We start from the raw sequence: 20,701 nt of genomic DNA, 5'->3' as shown, positions 1-20,701 counted from the left end.
GGAGTTCACTGGTTCCTACTGCTTTTAGTTGCAGATGTGCAGCATACGGTCTTTAAAAATTTACAGTAAATGTTGTCATGTTTACATCAGTGGCTCTCAGGAAAGAAAATGTTAATCAAGGTAGGGTATGCAGCAAATAAAACACTATTAAGATGAAGTACACTCAATACCTCTGTGAATGTCCTCATTTAGGAATCACACAGGCCTACAATACGTTGGATTCTCTGTCCCACTTACTCAGCAAGATGTCCTCACATACTTGTGTGTACCCTTCCCTGTTCTTGCAGGCATCATAGAATCGTTTGGGTTAGAAGGGACCTTAAAGATCATGTAGTTCTACCTCCTCTGCCACAGGCAGAGACGCTTTCTACTACACCATGTTGCTCAAAGCCCCATCCAACCTAGCCTTGAACACTGCCAGGAATGGGGCACAACTTCTCTGGGCAACGTTTTCTAGTCCCTCACCACCCTCATAGTGAAGAATTTTTTCCTAATGTCTAATCTGTAGTGATAGGACAAGGGGTAAGGGGTTAAAACTTAAACAGGGGAAGTTTAGATTGGATATAAGGAGGAAATTCTTTCCTGTTAGGGTGGTGAGGCACTGGAATGAGTTGCCCAGGGAGGTTGTGAATGCTCCATTCCTGGCAGTGCTCAAGACCAGGTTGGACAAAGCCTTGGGTGATACGGTTCAGTGTGAGGTGTCCCTGCCCATGGCAGGGGGGTTGGAACTTGATGATCTTAAGGTCCTTTCCAACACTAACTATTCTATGATTCTAATCTAAATCCCTCCACTGTCAGTTTAAAGCCATTACCCCTTGCACTGTCACTACATGCCTTGTAAAACGTCCCTCTCCAGATTTCTTGTAGGCCCCCTTTAGGTATTGGAAGGCTGCTCTAAGGTCTCCCCTGAGCGTTCTCTTCTGCAGGCTGAACAAGCCCAGCTCTCTCAGCTGGCCTTCACAGGAGAGGTGCTCCAGCCCTCTGAGCATCCTTGTGGCCTCCTCTAGACTTGCTCTAACAGGTTTGCATCCCCCTTGTGTTGGGGGCCCCAGAGCTGAACACAGTACTCCAGGTGGGGGCACAACATCCAGTTGTGATGGCCCAACAGTTTAGGACCCTTACAGCAGAAAGGCCAAGTGAATTAAAAGTTGAAAGTGTCCCTAGAATATGGAAGATCAATAGCTTGCTTTGTAGGCTGGTGTTACTGTGGTTTTCTTTTGACGTCTGGGGGTTTTGTTTTAAACATAAATCTGTTCATTGCTTCAGAATAAAGAGCAGCCACCCAAAGTGTTCTGCTGGTGCAACAAAAAGGTCCAGGAACAAGCACCTAAAAGCCTGACCACGGCCTATACTGCCAGTGAGGAAGTCCCTTCCAAGATAGGTCTTCACAAGCCCTATCTTTAGTTCGTAATCATGAAGGTTAAGAAAGATCTTCTATATGCACTGTACTTCTGAAGGACAGCTTCTGAACAAGATCTTTATGTTTGAATTAACTTTTTTAATTCACCTGTCCTAAAATTAATTAACTCTTAAATGGAAGTAAACCCAAAGTTCAGGTTACAATGGAGAAAAGCGATTTTTAAGCTGGTTAGTGTGCACAGTGAGTAACTGAAGTAAATTTCACCTCCATTGCTGGAACTATCTAGAGATTTCAAACAGAGGGCATCTGTGCAATATTAACACACTCTGGCCAAGCACACAGTACAGGCCTTCATTTCACTAAAAATTAAGACATGCAGCTGATGACTTGACTGCTTGAATGATAGAGGTATATATAACAATATTCACCTGACCAGTTTCATCATTGTGTACTGTTGCTGATCTGTGAATTGGCTACTTGCTAATTAGGGGTTTTTATTCTAAAACCATATGCAGAATTCTTAGCATCAGCCAATGCTCACTTTCTAAAATATCATTTTAGCAGTGGTTTCAGTTAATGCCTAGCTTTCAGGAAAGGTCAGGGAAAAGAGAGAAATCAAGTTAGACTCAAAAAAGTTTTAAATAATATGGCAGCTATATTTTTCTAGCATTAATCACATCTTAGTTCCGATAGAACTTTACCAAAACCTACTTACTGGATGCCAAAATTCATGCTGAATAAGTTATTACAACTCTGTTAAGTTTCAACTATTGTACTGTGTTGCTTTGTCATTTTGGAAACCAAGAAAACATCTGCTGAAATGAGCTGTAATGGAAAAAATTCAACTGCAACTCTCTCACTCATCCATCCTAGCACTATTATTATGCAAGACAGCCTACTATATATAGCAGCCACAAGAGGAACCGATAGTCTAGCTGGGCATATACATGCCAAATCCATCATCTTTTTGTTTTATCACAGAAAACCCAAGCTGCAAGAGCTTTCCAAATATGTGTAAATGAATTCAGGATTTCAAAGCAGTAGCCTATGTGCTCAGACACACAGACATTGCATTGAAAATAATGGGAGCAATGGTAATTAATAGCTCTGATAATTAAGAACTTTGGTATGAATATAACTTCATTCAAACAAATCTGAAAATTTACATTTAGAAATTCATCAATGTGTTACAATATTTAGTTTCAAATTTTAGTTTGTGATTTAAGAGTACTTTTTAAAGATGAATTAAGTATCTCAATAATTTGCTTTTATACAAATGGCACAAAAATACTAGGAGATGCAAAGATTTCATACCCAGGTTCCTGATAAGACCAGTCAGCAGTTACAGAAATGGAAAACATCTGATTAGCATTTGGTAGTGTGACTGAACTGAGTCAATCCCCACTTTTCTCCCAGAAAAGTTGTCACAAAATCTAAAAATACTCTTTCATGTCAATCCTTATTAGCAGATTGAAGAAGTGAAAACACAGAATTTTCTTTCATCCTTAGAAGATACCCCTGTATGCAAAAGACTGTGGGAAAAATTTTGTGGATGTTAACCCAGTGTCCCTCGTGTCACACTGGAGTCTCTTCCAAATTTTAATTAAATATTCCAATCACAGGGAATGCTTATGATGGCACACAAATCCAGGTAATCTAAATAAAAGCAATGACTGACGTCTTCTGCTTCAAAGATTGGAACAGAAAAACCTTCCTACTAAGGGGTATGGCAGAATTTCTCAGGAGCTCAGGAGAACTTCTTTTGTTAAATGACCATGGAAAAAGCAATAGTATGCAACTTGCAAAGATCCATGCACATTTACAATAGTTGAAATTCCAGGTACTATGGACGTATTTGAGCATCTTTTATGGTTTACACTGTCTAAATTTGCTTTGTTACTGCCACTTAATGATTTGACTGCCTGAGCTACAAAGATACCAACTCTTCCCAGTAGAGAACTGTAGCATCAGAAGAAACTATACCATCACCAGTTAATAACAGTTTAAAATGTCTAGAAATATATAAATCAGAAGGTATTTCCTTCAATACCAGCTAAGTATCATTTAGTTTACTGTGGCTTAAGAAGCACCTGTACTAATTTTCTGAAGTAGCTTTAGCCTACAGTACTACAGTTTAGGAATGTTGCTTGTTCCTCTGTTTGCACTAGGAAACTAGAGGTGCAGCAATCAGCCTTTACAGGCAGAATTACACCAGAACACATACACCTACCACAACAGGTACTCCAAACTACTTATGTGTGCACACTTACTCTGGAGCAGAAACAGCCAAGTTTAGAGCTAATGAGGTATAACCAATTAAACTTGACACTTCCTAGAGATTGTTATAACTTTTTTTATTCCTAGCCATAGCCTGACTTGACATAGCTCGACTATGATGAACAACACTATTGTTTCTAATTGATTGCATACCCTTCAATTTTTAGGCCAGTGTATAAATTCATGACAACAGTCAATGTAATCCTAATTTTACCTGGGAACAAAAAAAAAAATCCAAATATGCGATAGATAAAAGAGTTATCAATAATGAGAATTTGATTACATAGAAAATTATTGCAAAACACTGGACAATATATACTATTATCACAGTGAAACGACTAACATTTTCTGGGGGAAAAAAAAAATAAAAAAAGGCACTGAAAGGGTTACATTAAACCAAAACTATGATAGTCTAGTTTAAACACATGCCCTTGTCCCCACAACATGTCAATCTGCACATCAATGCGCAATAGTCATATGACAGCTATTTGTACAATATAAGGACTGGTAACAGGTAACAAGAATAATAGGCACAATCAGCAATTTACAGGAGCTTCCATGGAAAGCACTGGAACACTGAACTGCTTGTCAGACGAATCAGGGAAACTTGTTTTTCATATGTTGCACATCTTCCAAAAAGCCCCTTTCCCAGCTCTTCCCTGCATGCTGCACTTACCTCTATTATGAAAGCTGAAGTTACTCGACAAACCTCACCAGTAGTCAGTGGTTTTTACAAACCCTAAATTTTCCAAAACAAAGGGCAATTAATTGATAAACTAATCATATTGGTAGCTTCCTTGCTTTTTAAGTGACTCTTGACATTTTCAATTTCATGCAAAACAGTGCACAACCTAAAATAAAACTCTTGAAGAATACGAGGTAATTAAATAGAAATATTTGAGAATAATCACAACACCCAACCACAAAGATTTACATCAGTAACTCAGGAAGCTTGACAGCAGATTTCTATGATTCTTCCTTTATCATGAAGACCACCAATGATCCCAGAGAAACTATTTCCCCCACTCAGAAGCACATGAAGTATTATCTAATTATGGCTTTGTGGAGAATTTAATCACTTGGACAAGCTGCTTCTGTCTTGTATCAATCCCTTTATGAGGCTCTAGCACTTCTTACACATTTCCATTAATTAAAAATGGTACTATTCACATGTTTTAAAAATGTCTCCCAAACATTCCAGTTTCACTCCAATTAGTCAATCCTCTATTGCTCTGCATAATCAACTTTCCTTCACCAGTACTGGACATTCTGGCAGACATACTAAATCTTTTGGGGAAAAGTAAAAATATTAGGCATCTCAGAACTCTATATGTTAATACCAATTCACTCAATGCCCCCCCAACTTTCATCTACTACAGATCAGCTTCCTGCTTAAATGCATTCCAATTCTATTCTGCTCTGCTCTTTATCAATGAGCATGTTACTTCAAATATTAGCATTGCAAACAGTTCCTCTAATTCAGTACACTTACAAATATTCACTCAGTAAACAGGGCTTGTCTTTTGCATTTGTAGGCACTAATGCTTAAAGCACAAACATCTATCCTCTTAATCCAAAAAAGGACATAATATGAGTGCTGTGTTTTAGTTGCAAACTGATAATTAGCCTCAGGGGCTAGTGGAGCTCTTTCATAATTCATTATAATTAACTGTCCCTACGTCACTCTCCTTAGTTATAATCTACCGGCAAAAAAGCCCAAAGTTTGTACTAACAGGTATATTAACTGCACAAAGTTACAGCAGCACTACAAAACAGTCTTCAATGGGTGTTTAAAGTGAGGATAAAACAGCCTTGCCTGGCAGTTTGTAGCAGCAGGCTGCTGTCAGAAGAGGATGAAACCAAAAGTATTTTAATGCCTTCTGCTAAGAACACCCATGCTAAATCTAGCATTAAAGATATCAATACTTTTTCTGAACCAAACACTTCACCATACAAAGCCATACCCATAGAAAAATAACGAGATCCTTGCAAGAACTGTAGGAACGACTTGCTTCATCTCAAGACATGCATGGCAAAAGAACCTGAAACTGATTATAACGTTTGCACTCCCATGTTAATGCCCTGAATTACTGCCACAGTCTGTTAAAAACAGAACATCCACTACATGTGTGTTTCTTCAATCTAAACTTCTTGATACTTTTGGGAACCTGCAGAATCCTGGTGATCATTTGTGATAAGGAAACTTCCAGTGAGGTGTGACAGACCAGCTGGATATACTGAAGTTTTGTTTAAACGTCCGCTCCTGCTCCAGAAAGCTTTGCTTCCCCCCTTAAAAGATTCCTCAAGAGCTGAAACCGGGTCCCCGATCTTGGGCTAAGTCTGATGCATGTGGGTGGTGCTGAGCTTCACCATCCTGGGAATGGTTCCACCCTACATTGGTCCTCATACCACATGATGTGCCTTTGACATCAAGACTAGATTACTGCAGTATGTTCCAGCTAGGGCTGCAGAGAGAGGTCATGGTGCTGCTTGCAGCTGGTTGCTGATGGCAGCCATATAGTTTGGTGGGAGAGCAAGGGAAATACGGCAGAGAGATTCTGATTTCTGAGTCTTCTGCTTATTTTTCTGGGTATTTCATATGGTTCATATTCATTATTCATATTAATTGGGTCTTTATATCTAACCATTAGCATGACTAAAGTTTGAAGGGATAGCGGACACAGGAACCTAGAGTCTTAGAATCTGTTTATAACTTTTTTCTAAAAACCTCAGAAACACTTAAAGACACTGTTTTATGGACAAGAGGCAACCATACATCCAACATCAGAGTCAGCAGCTGGAAGTTCATTCTTTGTCTGAGAAAATATTTACACATCATTCTGGTTTTACTGTAACAGGCACTCCTCTTTTCTCTCCATCTATGTGGACAAATACACATGCAGCACTCATCTAATTCAGTTGCATACATATGAAAATAGCTTCTAACCTTGGCTTTTTTTTCTTTTCAGCTGAAAATTGTGTCCTATGAGCACAAATGTTCCTGAAATACAACTGACATTATTTTTTCCTTCTTAAAAAAAGAGTAAATAAAAAAAAAAATCAGAGGTTTAAAGGGTATTTTAATACAAATCAGAAAACAGAAGCAAACATTTTCCAGAAATTCCTGATGAACAACTTAAGAAAATGTTAAACAGTTAATAACCTCAGAATTTCTAGCAGGAACTCCAAAGGCCACTAAAGATAAAAGAATGGAAACCACATGCAACATCCTAGAGACTCGTAAGACAACATAATGTACTTTCAATACAGTTTGAACTTCCGTAGTCTCACTTTATAAATTGGATTTCATATGTCTGCAGAAACTGATAGAAGAGGTGTCTCTCCTTTTTACATTACATACAGATCTTCAGATTTTTATAAAGATAGAAGAACTATGAAGATTTATAGGAAATCAAGACTTTCTCCCTAGAACATAGCCAAGAACCATGGCAAACTATTTACCGCCTGAAAAAATACGTTGCAAAGGTTATATGTGAAGGAATAAGCATGTCATTTGGCAAGGACATTGAACCTAGGTGTGCGAGAATTACAATGGTACATGAAAATTATCAGGTAGCTTTAGAAACAGAAAAACAGAATTTGGCAATGAAGAGTATCTGTTGTGGAAAAGTGTCTGACTCCTCACTGAAAATAATCTGCAGTTTATACAGCAAAATACACAGTCTGGTGGCTCATCAGTTGAGTAATACTGATGAATACTCCTGCAGCCTGGGCACTCTTTTTATGAAAATGTCTGAAAAACATTTGTAATCACGCACCAACACCTCTGTCAGTGCGGATATCCATAATCCCTTTGCATTTTCTTTGAGGAATTCTGGTTTTAGGCACCTCGGATTTGCACAGGAGTAAATGGCATCATCTTGCAACAGACTCACCATTAGTAATACAATACCAAGTAACTTATGCTTTCATTTAATTCCCTAAAAGTTTTGTCAGGAAACACAAGTCACACACACAAATACAGGGTGCATGAAAAGACCCCATCCACAAAGTATTATGAGCTCCTCAGGGGTTTTCAAAGCCTCAATAGTACAAAAAAACCCAAAAGATCCACTAGACCTTTGGTCACTGCAAAACACAGCCATGAATCAGAATGCCCTCCTGAAAGCTTCAAATACTGAAAAGAAAAGCTGTGTATGTCAGAGCCAAAATAAGTACAGTGAGGTGGGCTGGAAGGAATACAGCACCACTGGGGTTCTGAGCAAGGAAATTCTCCTTTCATTTGTGCAAAACTTTCTGTGTTGCCTTGGTGAATCTGCTCTGCTAGCCAAAGTTAGCTACTAAAATTGTTTTGCACTTTAATAGCTGCTTTAAACAAATCATCCCCATGAGTCAGATACAGATTTTATGCTCTGTATGGACACACAGACATACATTCAGACACCATCTGATTCCTATACAGAGAGAAACAGATTTGCATTATCTCCTCACATAAAAAAAAAAAAATCTGTATTATCCATTCTTTGAAGTCAGAAACATGTATTTTACACATATCTGCATATTCATACACACATGGTGTTTGAAACTGAGCTGAAAGAAACAGTTCTGTTTCTAGTGACTATTTTCATACTGTAATTGAACCTTTCCAGAACAATGAATTCAGCCAAGGAGTGAAAAATATAAGACAGATGACAAAAGACGACAAAATCCAACTACAAAAAGAACATAATGGTCCCTTTTTAAGGATAAGTCTTCCAAGTTGTGAGTAAGGTGCAAAAATGGGTAGGAGCTTAAAGCTTGGCCTAAACCCAGCCGGTTGGCTCTCCTGAGAAAAGTTGCTGTAACACATGCAGATCTTGATTTAAACCAGATTTCTGTATTTGGTGTGGCTGCAGAACTGGGGTCATACTGTTTAAATGATTCTGTAGCAGAAGAAACACAAAAACCTCAAAATATTCCATACTCTTTTTTTATTCACTAGAGCCCAGGCAGAAACTTCTGATGAAGTTTCTTCAGCCCACCATATACTGCCCACGTTCATTGCTTGCTCTCAGAATTGGATTCATCCTCATCATAGAAGAGGAATTCTTTTTTAATTGCAATTTAAAAAAATTAAATCCAGATGAAAAAATTAACTCCAGCTGACTACATCTTCATCTGAATTCAAGAGGTTTAAAGCAAAATTCAATAATCTTGTAAATGCAAAGATTAAAACAAACCTGATCGAGACCATAAAAGCAAGGAGTTAAATACTGATGTGGTAAACTTCTTAAGTTTTCCCATTATTTGCATGTGTGCCTTAGGTACATTGCCTTAATGGGAACAGTAACATATAGGACAAGAATATCACTCTTCACTGTGAATCTGATGTGGTTAGTTGGTTGGCATAAATATTAACGTTACTAAAACAGATTTTTGTGTGTTAATCTATTTTTACATTTTAGCCTGGAAAAAAAATGTAACCATGTTGCCAATGAAAACCAAAAAATCTTTTCCTGTACATTTCTTCTGGCTGACACATCATGTCTGCAAATAATCGTCTTTCTCTTGAAAGCCTTCACTTTATACAGACCCAAAAGGACAAATGAGACATGTGCCATCTTATGAACCTTTACCAGAACCTGAACATTTAGGCAATGCAGTATTAGCAGCTCCAGGCGCACACACACACACACACAAAAATCAGCTCGTCCTCATTTTTAAGGCTGAAGTATGAACTCAAGCCCACATTGCCACTTCCAATTTGAAATATTCTATAGTGAACCATGATCTAAGATCACTGTTCAAAATGAAGAAAGAATCGTTTCTTTCTTCTCCTATATTTTAGACCAGCACATATAATGCAGACCATCTTCTGAAACTGATAACAAACAAAATCCAGAGCCCATTTCAAGGAAAAAATTTCAAGAGGAACATTTTTTGGTGACACAAATGAGTAAAATTCCCCAGTCTCAGAAAAATGTCCTGGGAAGGACCGGGATGAATTCTGAGTAATTGCTACCAAAGGATGGTTTAGGATAAACTAAGTTAATAAAAGATTTTAACTCAAATTATCCCTGGAGATATATACACACTATGCAAAATAGAGAAAGCAGATTCAGCTGTTTCTTGGCTCATCTTGCATAGGTGGCACCTACAGGCAGAAAAAGGCCCAGCAATAAATGGAGCCCACTGTATTTATTTATTTATATAAAAATAATTGCTGTTTATCTTAAACTCCTTCCCTTTGTGGAAAGCGCTGGGGAGTGCCACACACAATACACTAATTACAATCACTTTCTGCTTCAATAAAGGAAATACAGACTTCCTGCCCTGGCAAGGCCTAGACTGTCCCAAGCAGGTGGGAGAAGGACCATGTTAAGTGTTAGACAGCAATGTGAAGAAACCGATTTCCTAAGTTTTCTATTTGTGTGCTAATCCAGAAAGTATATTTCACACGTAAGAAGAACTATCATTGGTTCTCCTTCTATGACAATTATGATGGCATAATAAGCTTTTTTTTTTTTTTAATTATACAAATACCAAATTGTTAAATGATCTGTAATGCTCCATGAAGTTCTGACACCTGTGGTCACAAAAGACGTCCTGCAGAATAAGAGGTTAAAATGACCCTTCTGGGCATACTATAACTTGGTTAGTAACTACCCTATAAGTATTCTTTCTAATTCTTCCAAATGCATCTATTATCACTACAAAATCATTGCTCAATATTGCTATTACTGAGTGGGAGCGTCACCCCAAAGGGAACTTTATTACTTAATCTAGCACTGAAATGCTAGCTCTTAAGAAAATGGGAAGATGATTCATGAATACAAAATTCCATAGGCATATTTTGATTAAACAGTATCCCCAGGATGGAAACTTTCCAGCCAATGATTATGTTCAAGAATATATGGGACTATCAATTAAGATACTCTACATAAACCTGAAATTCTCTTTGGAAAATAAAATCTTAGGGCCACCAACTCTTTTCAGGTTGGTAAAGGCCCAGGAGTCCCACAAATACTTAAAGACTCCTTTCTTGGACAGTAAACAGCAAATGAAAAGACATGTGACAATAACATAAAACATTTCATAAATTATGTAACTGATAGTGCATATGCTTATCTTCATCTTTCAGACAGTTTCTTCTCATTGTATTCCATGCACTTGTCTACATATTTTCATTTTAGAAACTCAGCTTTTTACAACCAAAGGTCTTTATCTTCATGTCTTTCAGGTTAAGTGCCTACCAATATCCATAATCCGAGGAAGTTATTCTATACACAGAGAACACCTGTTTATATGACATCACACTCATTGATGCTTTACTCTCCTCCTGGGCACATGGGTCCACATTAATGTTGGCGTGAGTAAAATCACAAAGCTGCTACTTTAAGCAGAGCTGGTCGAAAAATTCATTTGCTGTCTGAAGAATGTAATAAATTCCCATCAAATACATGATTTTACAGGTAAGGTCAGGTTATTTTGCCCAGCTGAGGAAGAGGTAAGTTTAACAAGTCAAGTCTCTCATGGATTGTTTGAAGCAGAGTAATAGAAAGTAATTCTGTACAGGAGAGAAAGAAGGAATTCTGCATGGAAATGGGCTGACCAACATCCTCCCACAGGTCACTTCCAGCCAGACCACTCCCTTTGTCTTCTGGTGCCCAAAGGCCAACAGCTGAACATTACTCATCAGATTTACCACAGTGTCCTTACAGAAATGGAGTCATGCTGTTCTAACATAGCTAATGTAGCTGTTAGAAATGTCTGCTTCAGTCATATAGACCACAAAGTGAATGACAAAACTGCAACCACATTCCTATTTGTAGAGTGGTTAGACTATCATGCCCTCCACAACTGTTGCCTAATACATTCTTAAGTGCAGAGCAGAGACTAGTAAGTTGTGTTTTGTTACCTGGAACCATAGATCTCATGAATTACTTTACAACAATTGTAATTGTACAACAATAATAATTACGGTAGAATAACACTGCAAATTGTGTATGTCCCAATCATCACGCAATCTGCAAAGAGAAAGCAGTAGACTCAGGCTAGTAAAAAGTATAGGCCCACAATAACAAGTGGATGAGTGTCCAGCAAGGTGAGCTCAGCCAAGACAATATATCTAACTGTCCTGTTCTTACTCCCCAAAAAATAAAAAAATAGAATAACAATTTAAAGACAATAGAGAATTTTGTAGGACTTCATCAGGCTGGACAGGGCTTTAAGCAACCTGGTCTAGTGGAAGGTGTCTCTGCTCATGACAGAGGGGTTGGAACCAGATGATCTTTAGGGTCCCTTCCAACCCAAACCATTCTACGATTCTAAGTATGGGAACATAACAGCAGTACTTTTAAACGGAATCCCGATACATCAGGCTGCTTGTCATTACTTAAAATACAATTCAAATTTTCAGAACAGTTTTTCACTGAAAAAAAAAAAAAAAAAATAAAACAGACTGCTTGGCTCTCACAAAGCTACAAGAAAAGTTGTGACATAGACCTGCCAACTGCTAATAAACTTTACCACACAACTACCACTCACATTTTAGGAAAACTATCAAATTTCAGTGTACAGTAACTTGATAATTCTGACTTTTTGATTATCAGGTTTGCCCTACCTTGAAGATGAGAGAAATGTTTTCATCCAAATGAGATACTCTTACTTCCAATAAAACCTTAGCTGTATATTCCTGTGAGTTTCAGAAGTTGTAAGAACATCTGTATGCTTCCTACCCAATCTTTGCAGCTTCTTTTAGTCAAACTCTTACCCTTTTGCCCCCACCTCTTGCCATAGTGTTTCTTCTCCTGTTCAGGAAGATTAGTACCAGAATATTATTTCACAAGTAGTCAGTACTTTCAGGTTTTGTTCCCCTTCCAAAAGCAGGATGCAACACAATCTCAGAATCCTGTTCTCACAAGTATTTGCCCTCTTTTTCATAGCAAAGTGGTTTAGATACAATCAACGGACATAGGCTGAGAGCCATTTAACTTTTTATATGTTTTTTTCCATCCTCTTGTTATCAGTTCTGTATCTTAATCCTTCTATGTCTGGTATGCATTGTGAATCACAGACCAGCTCTGGATGTTTGGAAACTGCTGGGCTTCCTTAAGAACATCATTATAACTTCCTCCCCTCCCCAGAATACATCATATTACAATATGTAATACATCTTACAGAGTTAATTTCAGAAATACAAGGTTTGGTCCCAGGAATCATGGTTTCAGTTCAATACAGCCACAGAATGCCGTGGAAAAAGTTTCTTGACCTCAGAGCTTCATGAAACATCAAATGTGTCCGCTCCCATTTTTAGATGTATGCTCTGCAGTGCCATATTCCTTAATATAAAGCTGACCCAAATGTTCCAACAGCAGACATTGGTTTCTCTTTGATAGCCAGTGCATATCTCTGCTTTCCAAGTTTCTGTAAACACATCATTATAAGGAAGGCCAGTCTTACTTTTCCCAGCCTTCTTTCTAATTATGTGCCTGCTGCCAGGAAAATTCACTTTTTTTTTTTCTTTTTTGTCTTCACTACTAAAATTTAAACAAATGTCTGCTACAGACTTGGAAAAGAAGAAAAAAAAGAAACTCCAAAGCTGTTACTGTTATAAGTTACAAAGTTACTAAGTAACACCAAATTCCTTTTAATACTCGATGATAAACATTTGACCAAATTAGTTAGCTACAAGAGCACATCATTGCTGGGCCACCAAATATGTCTTCCTTGCAGACTAATGAATTCCACTGAACAAAAAAAACCCCAACCCCAATATCTGGTTTGAGTTTGGGTTAATTTGCTAAGAAGCCATAGCAAGTTTTCTAAACCATCACATCTCCTGCCCATTACCAAGTCTCTCCTCACCCAGGAGTATCAGAGGGTTCCTAAAGAAGTCTCCTACAAAGGAGGCTGCGAAAGCACTCATCTTTTACAGCTCTGTCATAGTCACTCGCAAACTAACAACTGATTTAGTATGTCTTGAGCTACAGAGCTCTACACCGCCGCCGAAGCATCCTTTCTGCCGCTGGGAAGACCGAGTGGTCGGCAAAGAAAGTGCATCGGCCAAACTCGAATGCACCTACAGATGATGTGCAAACTAACAGGGTAAGAAAGAGTCGCGCAAAGAAAGGAATACCCGAAAGAAACGCGGCCACCCCGACCCGCTTCCAGCAGGGTTTCACTCGCCCCGATCACCGCTGCAGCCGTGCGTTCGCCTCATCCGAAGACCAGGCGTCACGTAGGAGCTCAGGGAAGCACCCTGCCATCTTACCTCGGCAGCGCTGAGGCGGGCAGCTATCACATACCCGAGCGCAGGTTCCCGGGGGACTGGGGAGCTGTGCGGCGGGACCGGCGGGCGGCAGGTACCGGGCGCTATATAAGGGCGGGCGGGCGGGCACGCGGCGCAGGCCCGGCACCGAGCCTCCGCCGCCGCGTCCCGTCCCACTCCGGCAGCTTCACGTTAAGAGTCCCGGGCCACCCCGGCTGCCCGGGCCATGCGAGAGGCGGTACCGGGCTGCTGGGAGCGTCGGAGAAATGTGCGCCTCCCGCAGCGAATCGCCGTCGGGATCGTCTTTCCCTGTTGCCGCAGTTCAAAGTCTTAGTCCGTCTTCCCTTGGAGCTGCACACACCGGGCCTTTTGAACACACTTTTTGCCAAAAAAGGCTCGGGTTCCCGGTGGAAGCTTGCTGTCTTTCCTCCAGGAACTCGACACCCAGCGCCAGCAGAAAAGTCTGAGAAACCGCTGCTAAAGCAAGGGCGGGCGCTAAGCTGCCGGGGAGCGGCAGAAGGAAGCAGCCCAGGCCCGTCCCGTTGCCCTACTGCTGCCCCAAGCCTTGCCATGGCAGCTCACGCTGGCTTTTGTATAGGAAGTGTCCAGACTTCCAACACCGCTTTTGTCTGCAGGACACAGCGGGGGGTGGATATGTGTTTCAGTGCGCACCTGTGGAAGGGATGTCTCAAGTTATACTTCTAAGCATTGTTAACACTTTTCTGCTCTTTTTAAATAACATTTATGCCACTAGTTATAACTACCAAGTCCACACGTTTTCAGGTTAAAATGTATTTAGAACTTTTTTTTTTTTCTTTCAGGAAAACCAAAGCACGCTATTGTGCTACGGTACATCAGCCATCTGCCTTAAAACGATCTCCTGTATCTCCCTCACCTGCCAAAGAACAGCACCAGAGCTCAGACAACATTTCCTGTACATTACCAGTTACCAAAATCATGCAGTTTTGCAGTATAATTATGCAAAACCATCCTGAATGTCAAACACTTACTGTAAATACATTAATTATTACTGCATATTCCACTAAGGGCATCATTTGGAGGTAAATACGTCTTTTTTTTTTTTTTTCCATAAGGAGATGAAGACTAAAGAACATATTTCTGTTGTCAGTTTGTGCCCTTCCTCCTAGAACCCATGTGGGCTGGATCAAGTGCTTTCTTACAGATTATATGCCAACATCAGTTTTATGAGTAATCATAGAACACAACTAATCGTTGGTAACATCTACTGAAACATCCACTTAAAACAGGATGGACAATCTCAAAAGATGTATCTCTAAAACCTCTATTCTCACTACTCTTGAACATCCTGGGCAATGGTGAAGAGAGTTCAGGGCAGCTGAAAGTAGTGGTGCTCCTCTTTCTTCTTTTACATCCACTTTCCAATCAGTGTGTATTACAGTCCAGTTATGGATGCCTGGAATCTGTTGAGTTTGCAGAAGAACATCCTCATAACTGTTTTCCTCCAAGTGGCATGAAGCCCCAAGAGGAGCAAGATCTGTATCTGAGAAATTTCATTCTACAGTGGACAATGCAGAACAAGGTGGCACTGAATCCTCCCTTGCTTTCTCAACCCCGTTTGCCCGTTTTCACTACCCATCCTTCTTTAGGACTCAGAACTCACACCACATCACCAGATGGCTCCAGAACAGGAAGAGGAATGCTGCCAACCAGGAAAAAGGGAAAGGGAAATAAAGCATCTCCCCATTACTAGAACCAGAGTGACATGCTGGATGCCGGCAGTGAGAAGGCTGTGTCACTGTACTGACACTGTTTCCAATTCTGGCACATGACTATGAGAAAGAAGCACGGTAGCTCATGCACATACTATTAAGATAGTACAAAGATAAAAAGAGTATCACTCATCACTGATCAGGTCTCTATATGATTTCAGGTAAATATGCTGGTTGAGGATAGTATTCTACGTAACGAGCAGAACACAGCTCAGCCAGTATCAACTACAGATAATCTAACACAGAGAACAGACTGATACACAGTAGGAAAAGCCATTATATAAAAACAGTACCCAGACTTGAATGTGCCTTAACTGCACCTTCCCCTTTGTCTTCGATTTTAATGGAGTGAGTTAATATTGCAGTAAAGGCAACTGAGTTCTCTGAAATTTTCTTGTCACAGCTCTTAGATCACACATATTTTGCACATATGTTCCAAGAATTTGGGAGAAGAATTTTATGTCTATGAGTGTATGCTCATGTTCACTTCATGGGGATGGAAGATAAAAGCAAAAAGACAGCTTGTGCACATCAGCTCAGTTCAAGACATTTGCTTCACTGTGACTCCACAAGCATAACTGGGCATGGAAAGTGAAAATGAAGCTCAGCTTACTGGGAACCAAACATTAAGCACAATGTGAGATAAAGATCCAAAGAGAAAGGAAACAAAACCATATGTTTAACTTAATATGATCTGTGATTCCTTCTTGTAAACAACTTTGCCTATCATTCCAGCTCCATGAACATTTGTTTCTAGTTTAAGGAGTTTCCAACTGTATGTATAGCATGAATGGCAAGCTACAAATTGAGGGAAACCAATTTACATGTAAAAAGACAATAGCCTAAAACTCCAGTAAAGTCCTAATATTTAAATAAAATATTTAAAATGTGAAAATAATTATAATAACAGGTTTTGGAAAAATGCAGTAACAATTAATTTCTGTGAACTAATGGCAGTAATGGCAAATGCCATTAGTAAAACAGGCCAACACCAACTGCCCCAAGCTGTTTTTTTTGCTAGCACCCATTCAAACTTGGAGAATCTTCACAAAATGAAGATTCACTTTTTATACCACCCTGTATACAAAATGAAATTAGTACTGATTAGAGTATAAATACTAAAAAAAAAAAAAGATTACTTCAGAAAAAAACAGAAAGCTGAAAATGCAGAGAAAACCTTACATAAAGTAATTACATCCTCAGCAATCTGAGAGAAAATAGAGATAAAACAACTCAATGGACTTCTTGAGAGAGTCAATCAAGTTCTTAAACTACTACAGATTAATTTGTAACCTTTTTGCTTGTAGTGTATCTTCAGTGAATAGACACTTCTATTTCTTCTGTTTGCTCACTTAGTTCTTCTTCAGTATGATACGCAAAATTTTAGCATCCTAGCTGCTCAATAACAAAGACAATTAAAATTAAAAACTATGCTGGAGCGTGTGATTCTGACTATGCCAGTTAAGACCAGATCTCTCCAGTTCTTTAAATCAAACCAGGATAGTTTTCAAAAAGAAATGAAACAACACTACCAACAAAACCCTAAAAAACTCTGAGGTGTAGGAAGAAGTTGTGATAGAGATTCAAATGGTGTTTTCTACATGGGGGAGACATATGACCTGAGATTTTTTTTCTCTTAAAAACTGGAAATTAATTGAAGTATATAGGCATGCCTGTAAATCAACCCAAACAGTATTCAGCTAGCCACAATGGAGCTTTGCATCATATTACAGTTCAAACATCATGAAGCTCAGATAGAAATGGAAGTAACATAGACACTGAAGGACTACAAGAGAGAACTGAAAGAGTTTACAAGCTTTCAAACTGATTCATATGCAGCTCACTGAATTCAGTGATTTATGGAGCCAATTCCGCAACCTCCCTGTTTTTCTTACAGAAAGGAAATGCATCCCATTTACACTAGCTATGCAAAATAAGCTTTGACACGCCAACCATTGTGGATGTTCAGATTTTTTATAAAAAACCAAAAACAACACAAAAAAAAAAACAAAAAAAACCCAACAAACCAACCCCAAAAAATCCCCCAAAACCTCCATAAAATTACATCTCCTCCCATAGTGTACTTGACAACACTGGAAAGCTTTGAATGGGGATAACTAACCCAGGAACAGAACACTGATTTTCTTGGAACGTGTGAGAAGGCCAGAATGCAAAGCTAGGTTCTCCTAAAAACAAAGGGGACTAACTACACCTCTGAAATAGAAAGTGCCAAACATCTGCCAGTCAAAAGCACTTCGCACTGTTTCAAATGTCTCTTGAATTCCAAATTACAAACATCCTGTACCACCTAACTTCACTGGTGTTGGCAGACACTGAGGTCCTAATTGTAAATTGCTTTGTTTGGTATTATTTCCTGTTGGTGAAATTCCCCCCGTCTGAACTAGGAGAACCAGCCTTTGCTTTTCTTAGCACTTCTGGAAAATAAAGGATCACATGTTTATTACAAGAAAGATTATTCAAGAAAACATTTCCCATCACTTTCAGTTCTGCCAATACACACTGTCAAAGTTATGTGTTTTACAGAGAGGAAACCATTTCTAGAGCCAACATTTGAAGACAAATCATACTGCAGTCTGCAATCTATTAAAACATGAATTAACAAAAATAAAATGAAAAGAGGATCTTTTCCCAAACTTTTAATTACACATAAAGGAAAACAAAAATTAGGAGTTTCTATACGTGAGACAATTTTTGTAAGAAGGCAGTTACCAGTTTAATGGACATAAATATACACACACAAGTGGTGATGAAGTGACTCATGCTTAAGTCTTCTTTGTTATTACACTAATCCACCTTTTGGACTAAACTGGCAAACACCTTCAGGGTACAAAATTCACAGAATCATAGAAGGGTTCGGCTTGATAAGGGAAATTTAAGCTCAGCTAGTCAAATCCCCCTGCGACGGGCAGGGACACCTTCCACTAGACCAGGTTGCTCGAAGCCCTCTCCAGCCTGGCCTTGAACACTTGCAGGAATGAAGCATCCACAGCTTCTCTGGGCAACAGAGTGCCCAGAGTTACAGTGCCTCACCACTCTCACAGTGAAGAATTTGTCCATAATGTCCAATCTAAATCTATCCTCTTTCACTATAAAGCCATACCCTCTTGTCCTGTCACTACATGCCCTTGTAAAAAGTTCTTCTCCACCTTTCTTGTAGGTCCCTTTAGGCACTGGAAGGCTGCTCTAAGGTCTCGCTGGAGCCTTCTCTTCTCCAGACTGAACAAGCCCAACTTTCTCAGTCTGTCTTCACAGGAGAGGTGCTCCAGCCCATACTGATTAGACTTACTGTGTGACCCCTGTGACAGCATGGAAGAAAAACACGAGCTCTATTAGGCACTTTAACAAAGAACTGGAACAGTGGCAGTTAAACAAGCACATAGAGAATTCAAGTATTCCAGTGGCTTCCTTAAAGCACCTAGATACTTTGGTACCCACATTCTTAGTCTGTTTTGACCATGAGCAATCCATGAGAATTTCCTGGCCTGCACAACAACTGGTATGGCAACGCATATGAACTCTGGAAATGCCTACATTAAATATACCAATATATAATCTAGAAAACAATTCACTCCTGAGACTCAAAAAGATTTTGACCCATGTTAAGCTGCCAGTTTCACCAACACACAAATGAGAACTATTTTGTGTAAGTTTCTGTCCAATTTCTTTTCTCTCCCAAGCTGGTTTCGCTCTGTATTTGTTTCCCAACTCTTGCAACTTTTCTTTGCACTTTCTTCCTCCCTCACACTACTGCTCTCTCAGATTCTCTATTTTTTTTAATGAAATAAATGACACTGATAACTTGCAATACTCTTCTGTCTCAACCAACATATCAGGATCTAGAGCAAAATAACCTTGCACAAGGCTTACCCTCTGTGGTTTCATTAGTGTTGTATCTATGATTTCTTCTTTACTTGATAGTAAAATTGGCACAACACTCTTCAGCTGTGATACTGGAATCACATTTGCAAGCGACACCATGGCTCTGTGACAAGCCTACCTGCACTTCAGAGGCTTAAACTGTTAGGAGGCTTTTATGAAGTCTCAGGTGGTTGCAGCAATTAGAATGTCACCCATAAATCCTTCCCATTTCCCAACTCAAATCTTAACACTATATTCTCTTCTTTAATACTACTGATACAGTACTAGTGAGTGTGTTATACCTTTCAATTAGTTACACTTTGGTAACATACAGCTGCTGTAATTGGAAGGCCTGTCAGGAAAGATAAGCTGTTTCTTCAGAGTCAGGCTTCTCCACAACGTTTAAAATGTTTTTCAGTAGCTGTTTATGAGCTGATCTGGTCATAATTTCAAGATCAAGGCATAGCTTACTTCCTTTCATCAGGATGTCAAGCTCATGGTGCATGTACTTGTTTGCTCTAAAGGCTGTGAATTTAGGAGACATTCTGCTACTAACGTTTTGAAACCAGAGCAAACCCTGCCAGTACGTTAAACGTTACTGCTCTTTGGTTTTCTCTGATCTAGCTTTCACACAGCACAGATCACAGCTGCTCTTTCAACTATTCAGTGTGTCTGTTGTGTTGATTCTTCCTCCTCTAAGTAAGTCTGAAGCAAAAAGGTAAATGGTGTCCTGTTTTTTTTCCCACCAGGAACAAGACCTTTTACATTCAGCCTATACAAGCAAGTAAAAAAAAAAAAATTAAATTAAGATGTCCCAAAACACAGGGGATTAGGATGGCAGGGCATGAATTCCATACCTGTGTTTAAAACAGTACCTTACTTGCATTTCTGATATCCCAGAATATTTTCCCACCAGGTTATTTGTTGGGAAGTACTTTTCTATCAGAATTGTCAGGATGGTTTTTTAGTACTCATTGTCTTTCATTTCTTTCCCTACCACTATTCTCGACTGCAAAGACACCCCAAGTGTCTCAGTGGTGAGTATGTACCCCCCCTCTAAATGAGTTTCTAAGTTTTCATTAGAACACTGCCGCGGACAAAAATTCTTTAAGTGTTTTCATAATGCCTGAAATTACCTGCAGTGGGATTTCCCTTCCTCCCCCTTCTCCACCCCCGGCAGAGGGGAGCTCATTTGTCTTCAGGCTGCTAACCAACAGGGCTGCC

The 20,701-nt window shown here is 39.3% G+C and overlaps 1 protein-coding gene across 3 annotated transcripts in view; it reads right to left on the bottom strand.

Moving 5' to 3' along the window:
* Window positions 1–20,701, bottom strand: part of PALLD (palladin, cytoskeletal associated protein) — a 195,336-nt gene that overhangs the window by 54,028 nt on the left and 120,607 nt on the right. The window contains exon 1 of one of the 3 annotated variants that reach the window (XM_057419222.1): window positions 13,851–14,220. The exons of 1 other annotated variant lie outside the window; for it this stretch is intronic. The gene's annotated coding sequence lies outside the window, so the exon portion shown is untranslated. Of the gene's footprint in view, window positions 1–13,850; window positions 14,221–20,701 lie in introns of those variants that run through there. One more of the 3 variants, XM_057419223.1, reaches the window with a different exon arrangement.

This window comes from Pezoporus wallicus, unplaced genomic scaffold, assembly GCF_028554395.1.
Source record: "Pezoporus wallicus isolate ANWC-B61680 ecotype Strahan unplaced genomic scaffold, APGP_CSIRO_Pwel_v1 contig_2384, whole genome shotgun sequence".
Taxonomy (NCBI): domain Eukaryota; kingdom Metazoa; phylum Chordata; class Aves; order Psittaciformes; family Psittacidae; genus Pezoporus; species Pezoporus wallicus.
This window is presented reverse-complemented; position numbering and strand designations above follow the sequence as displayed.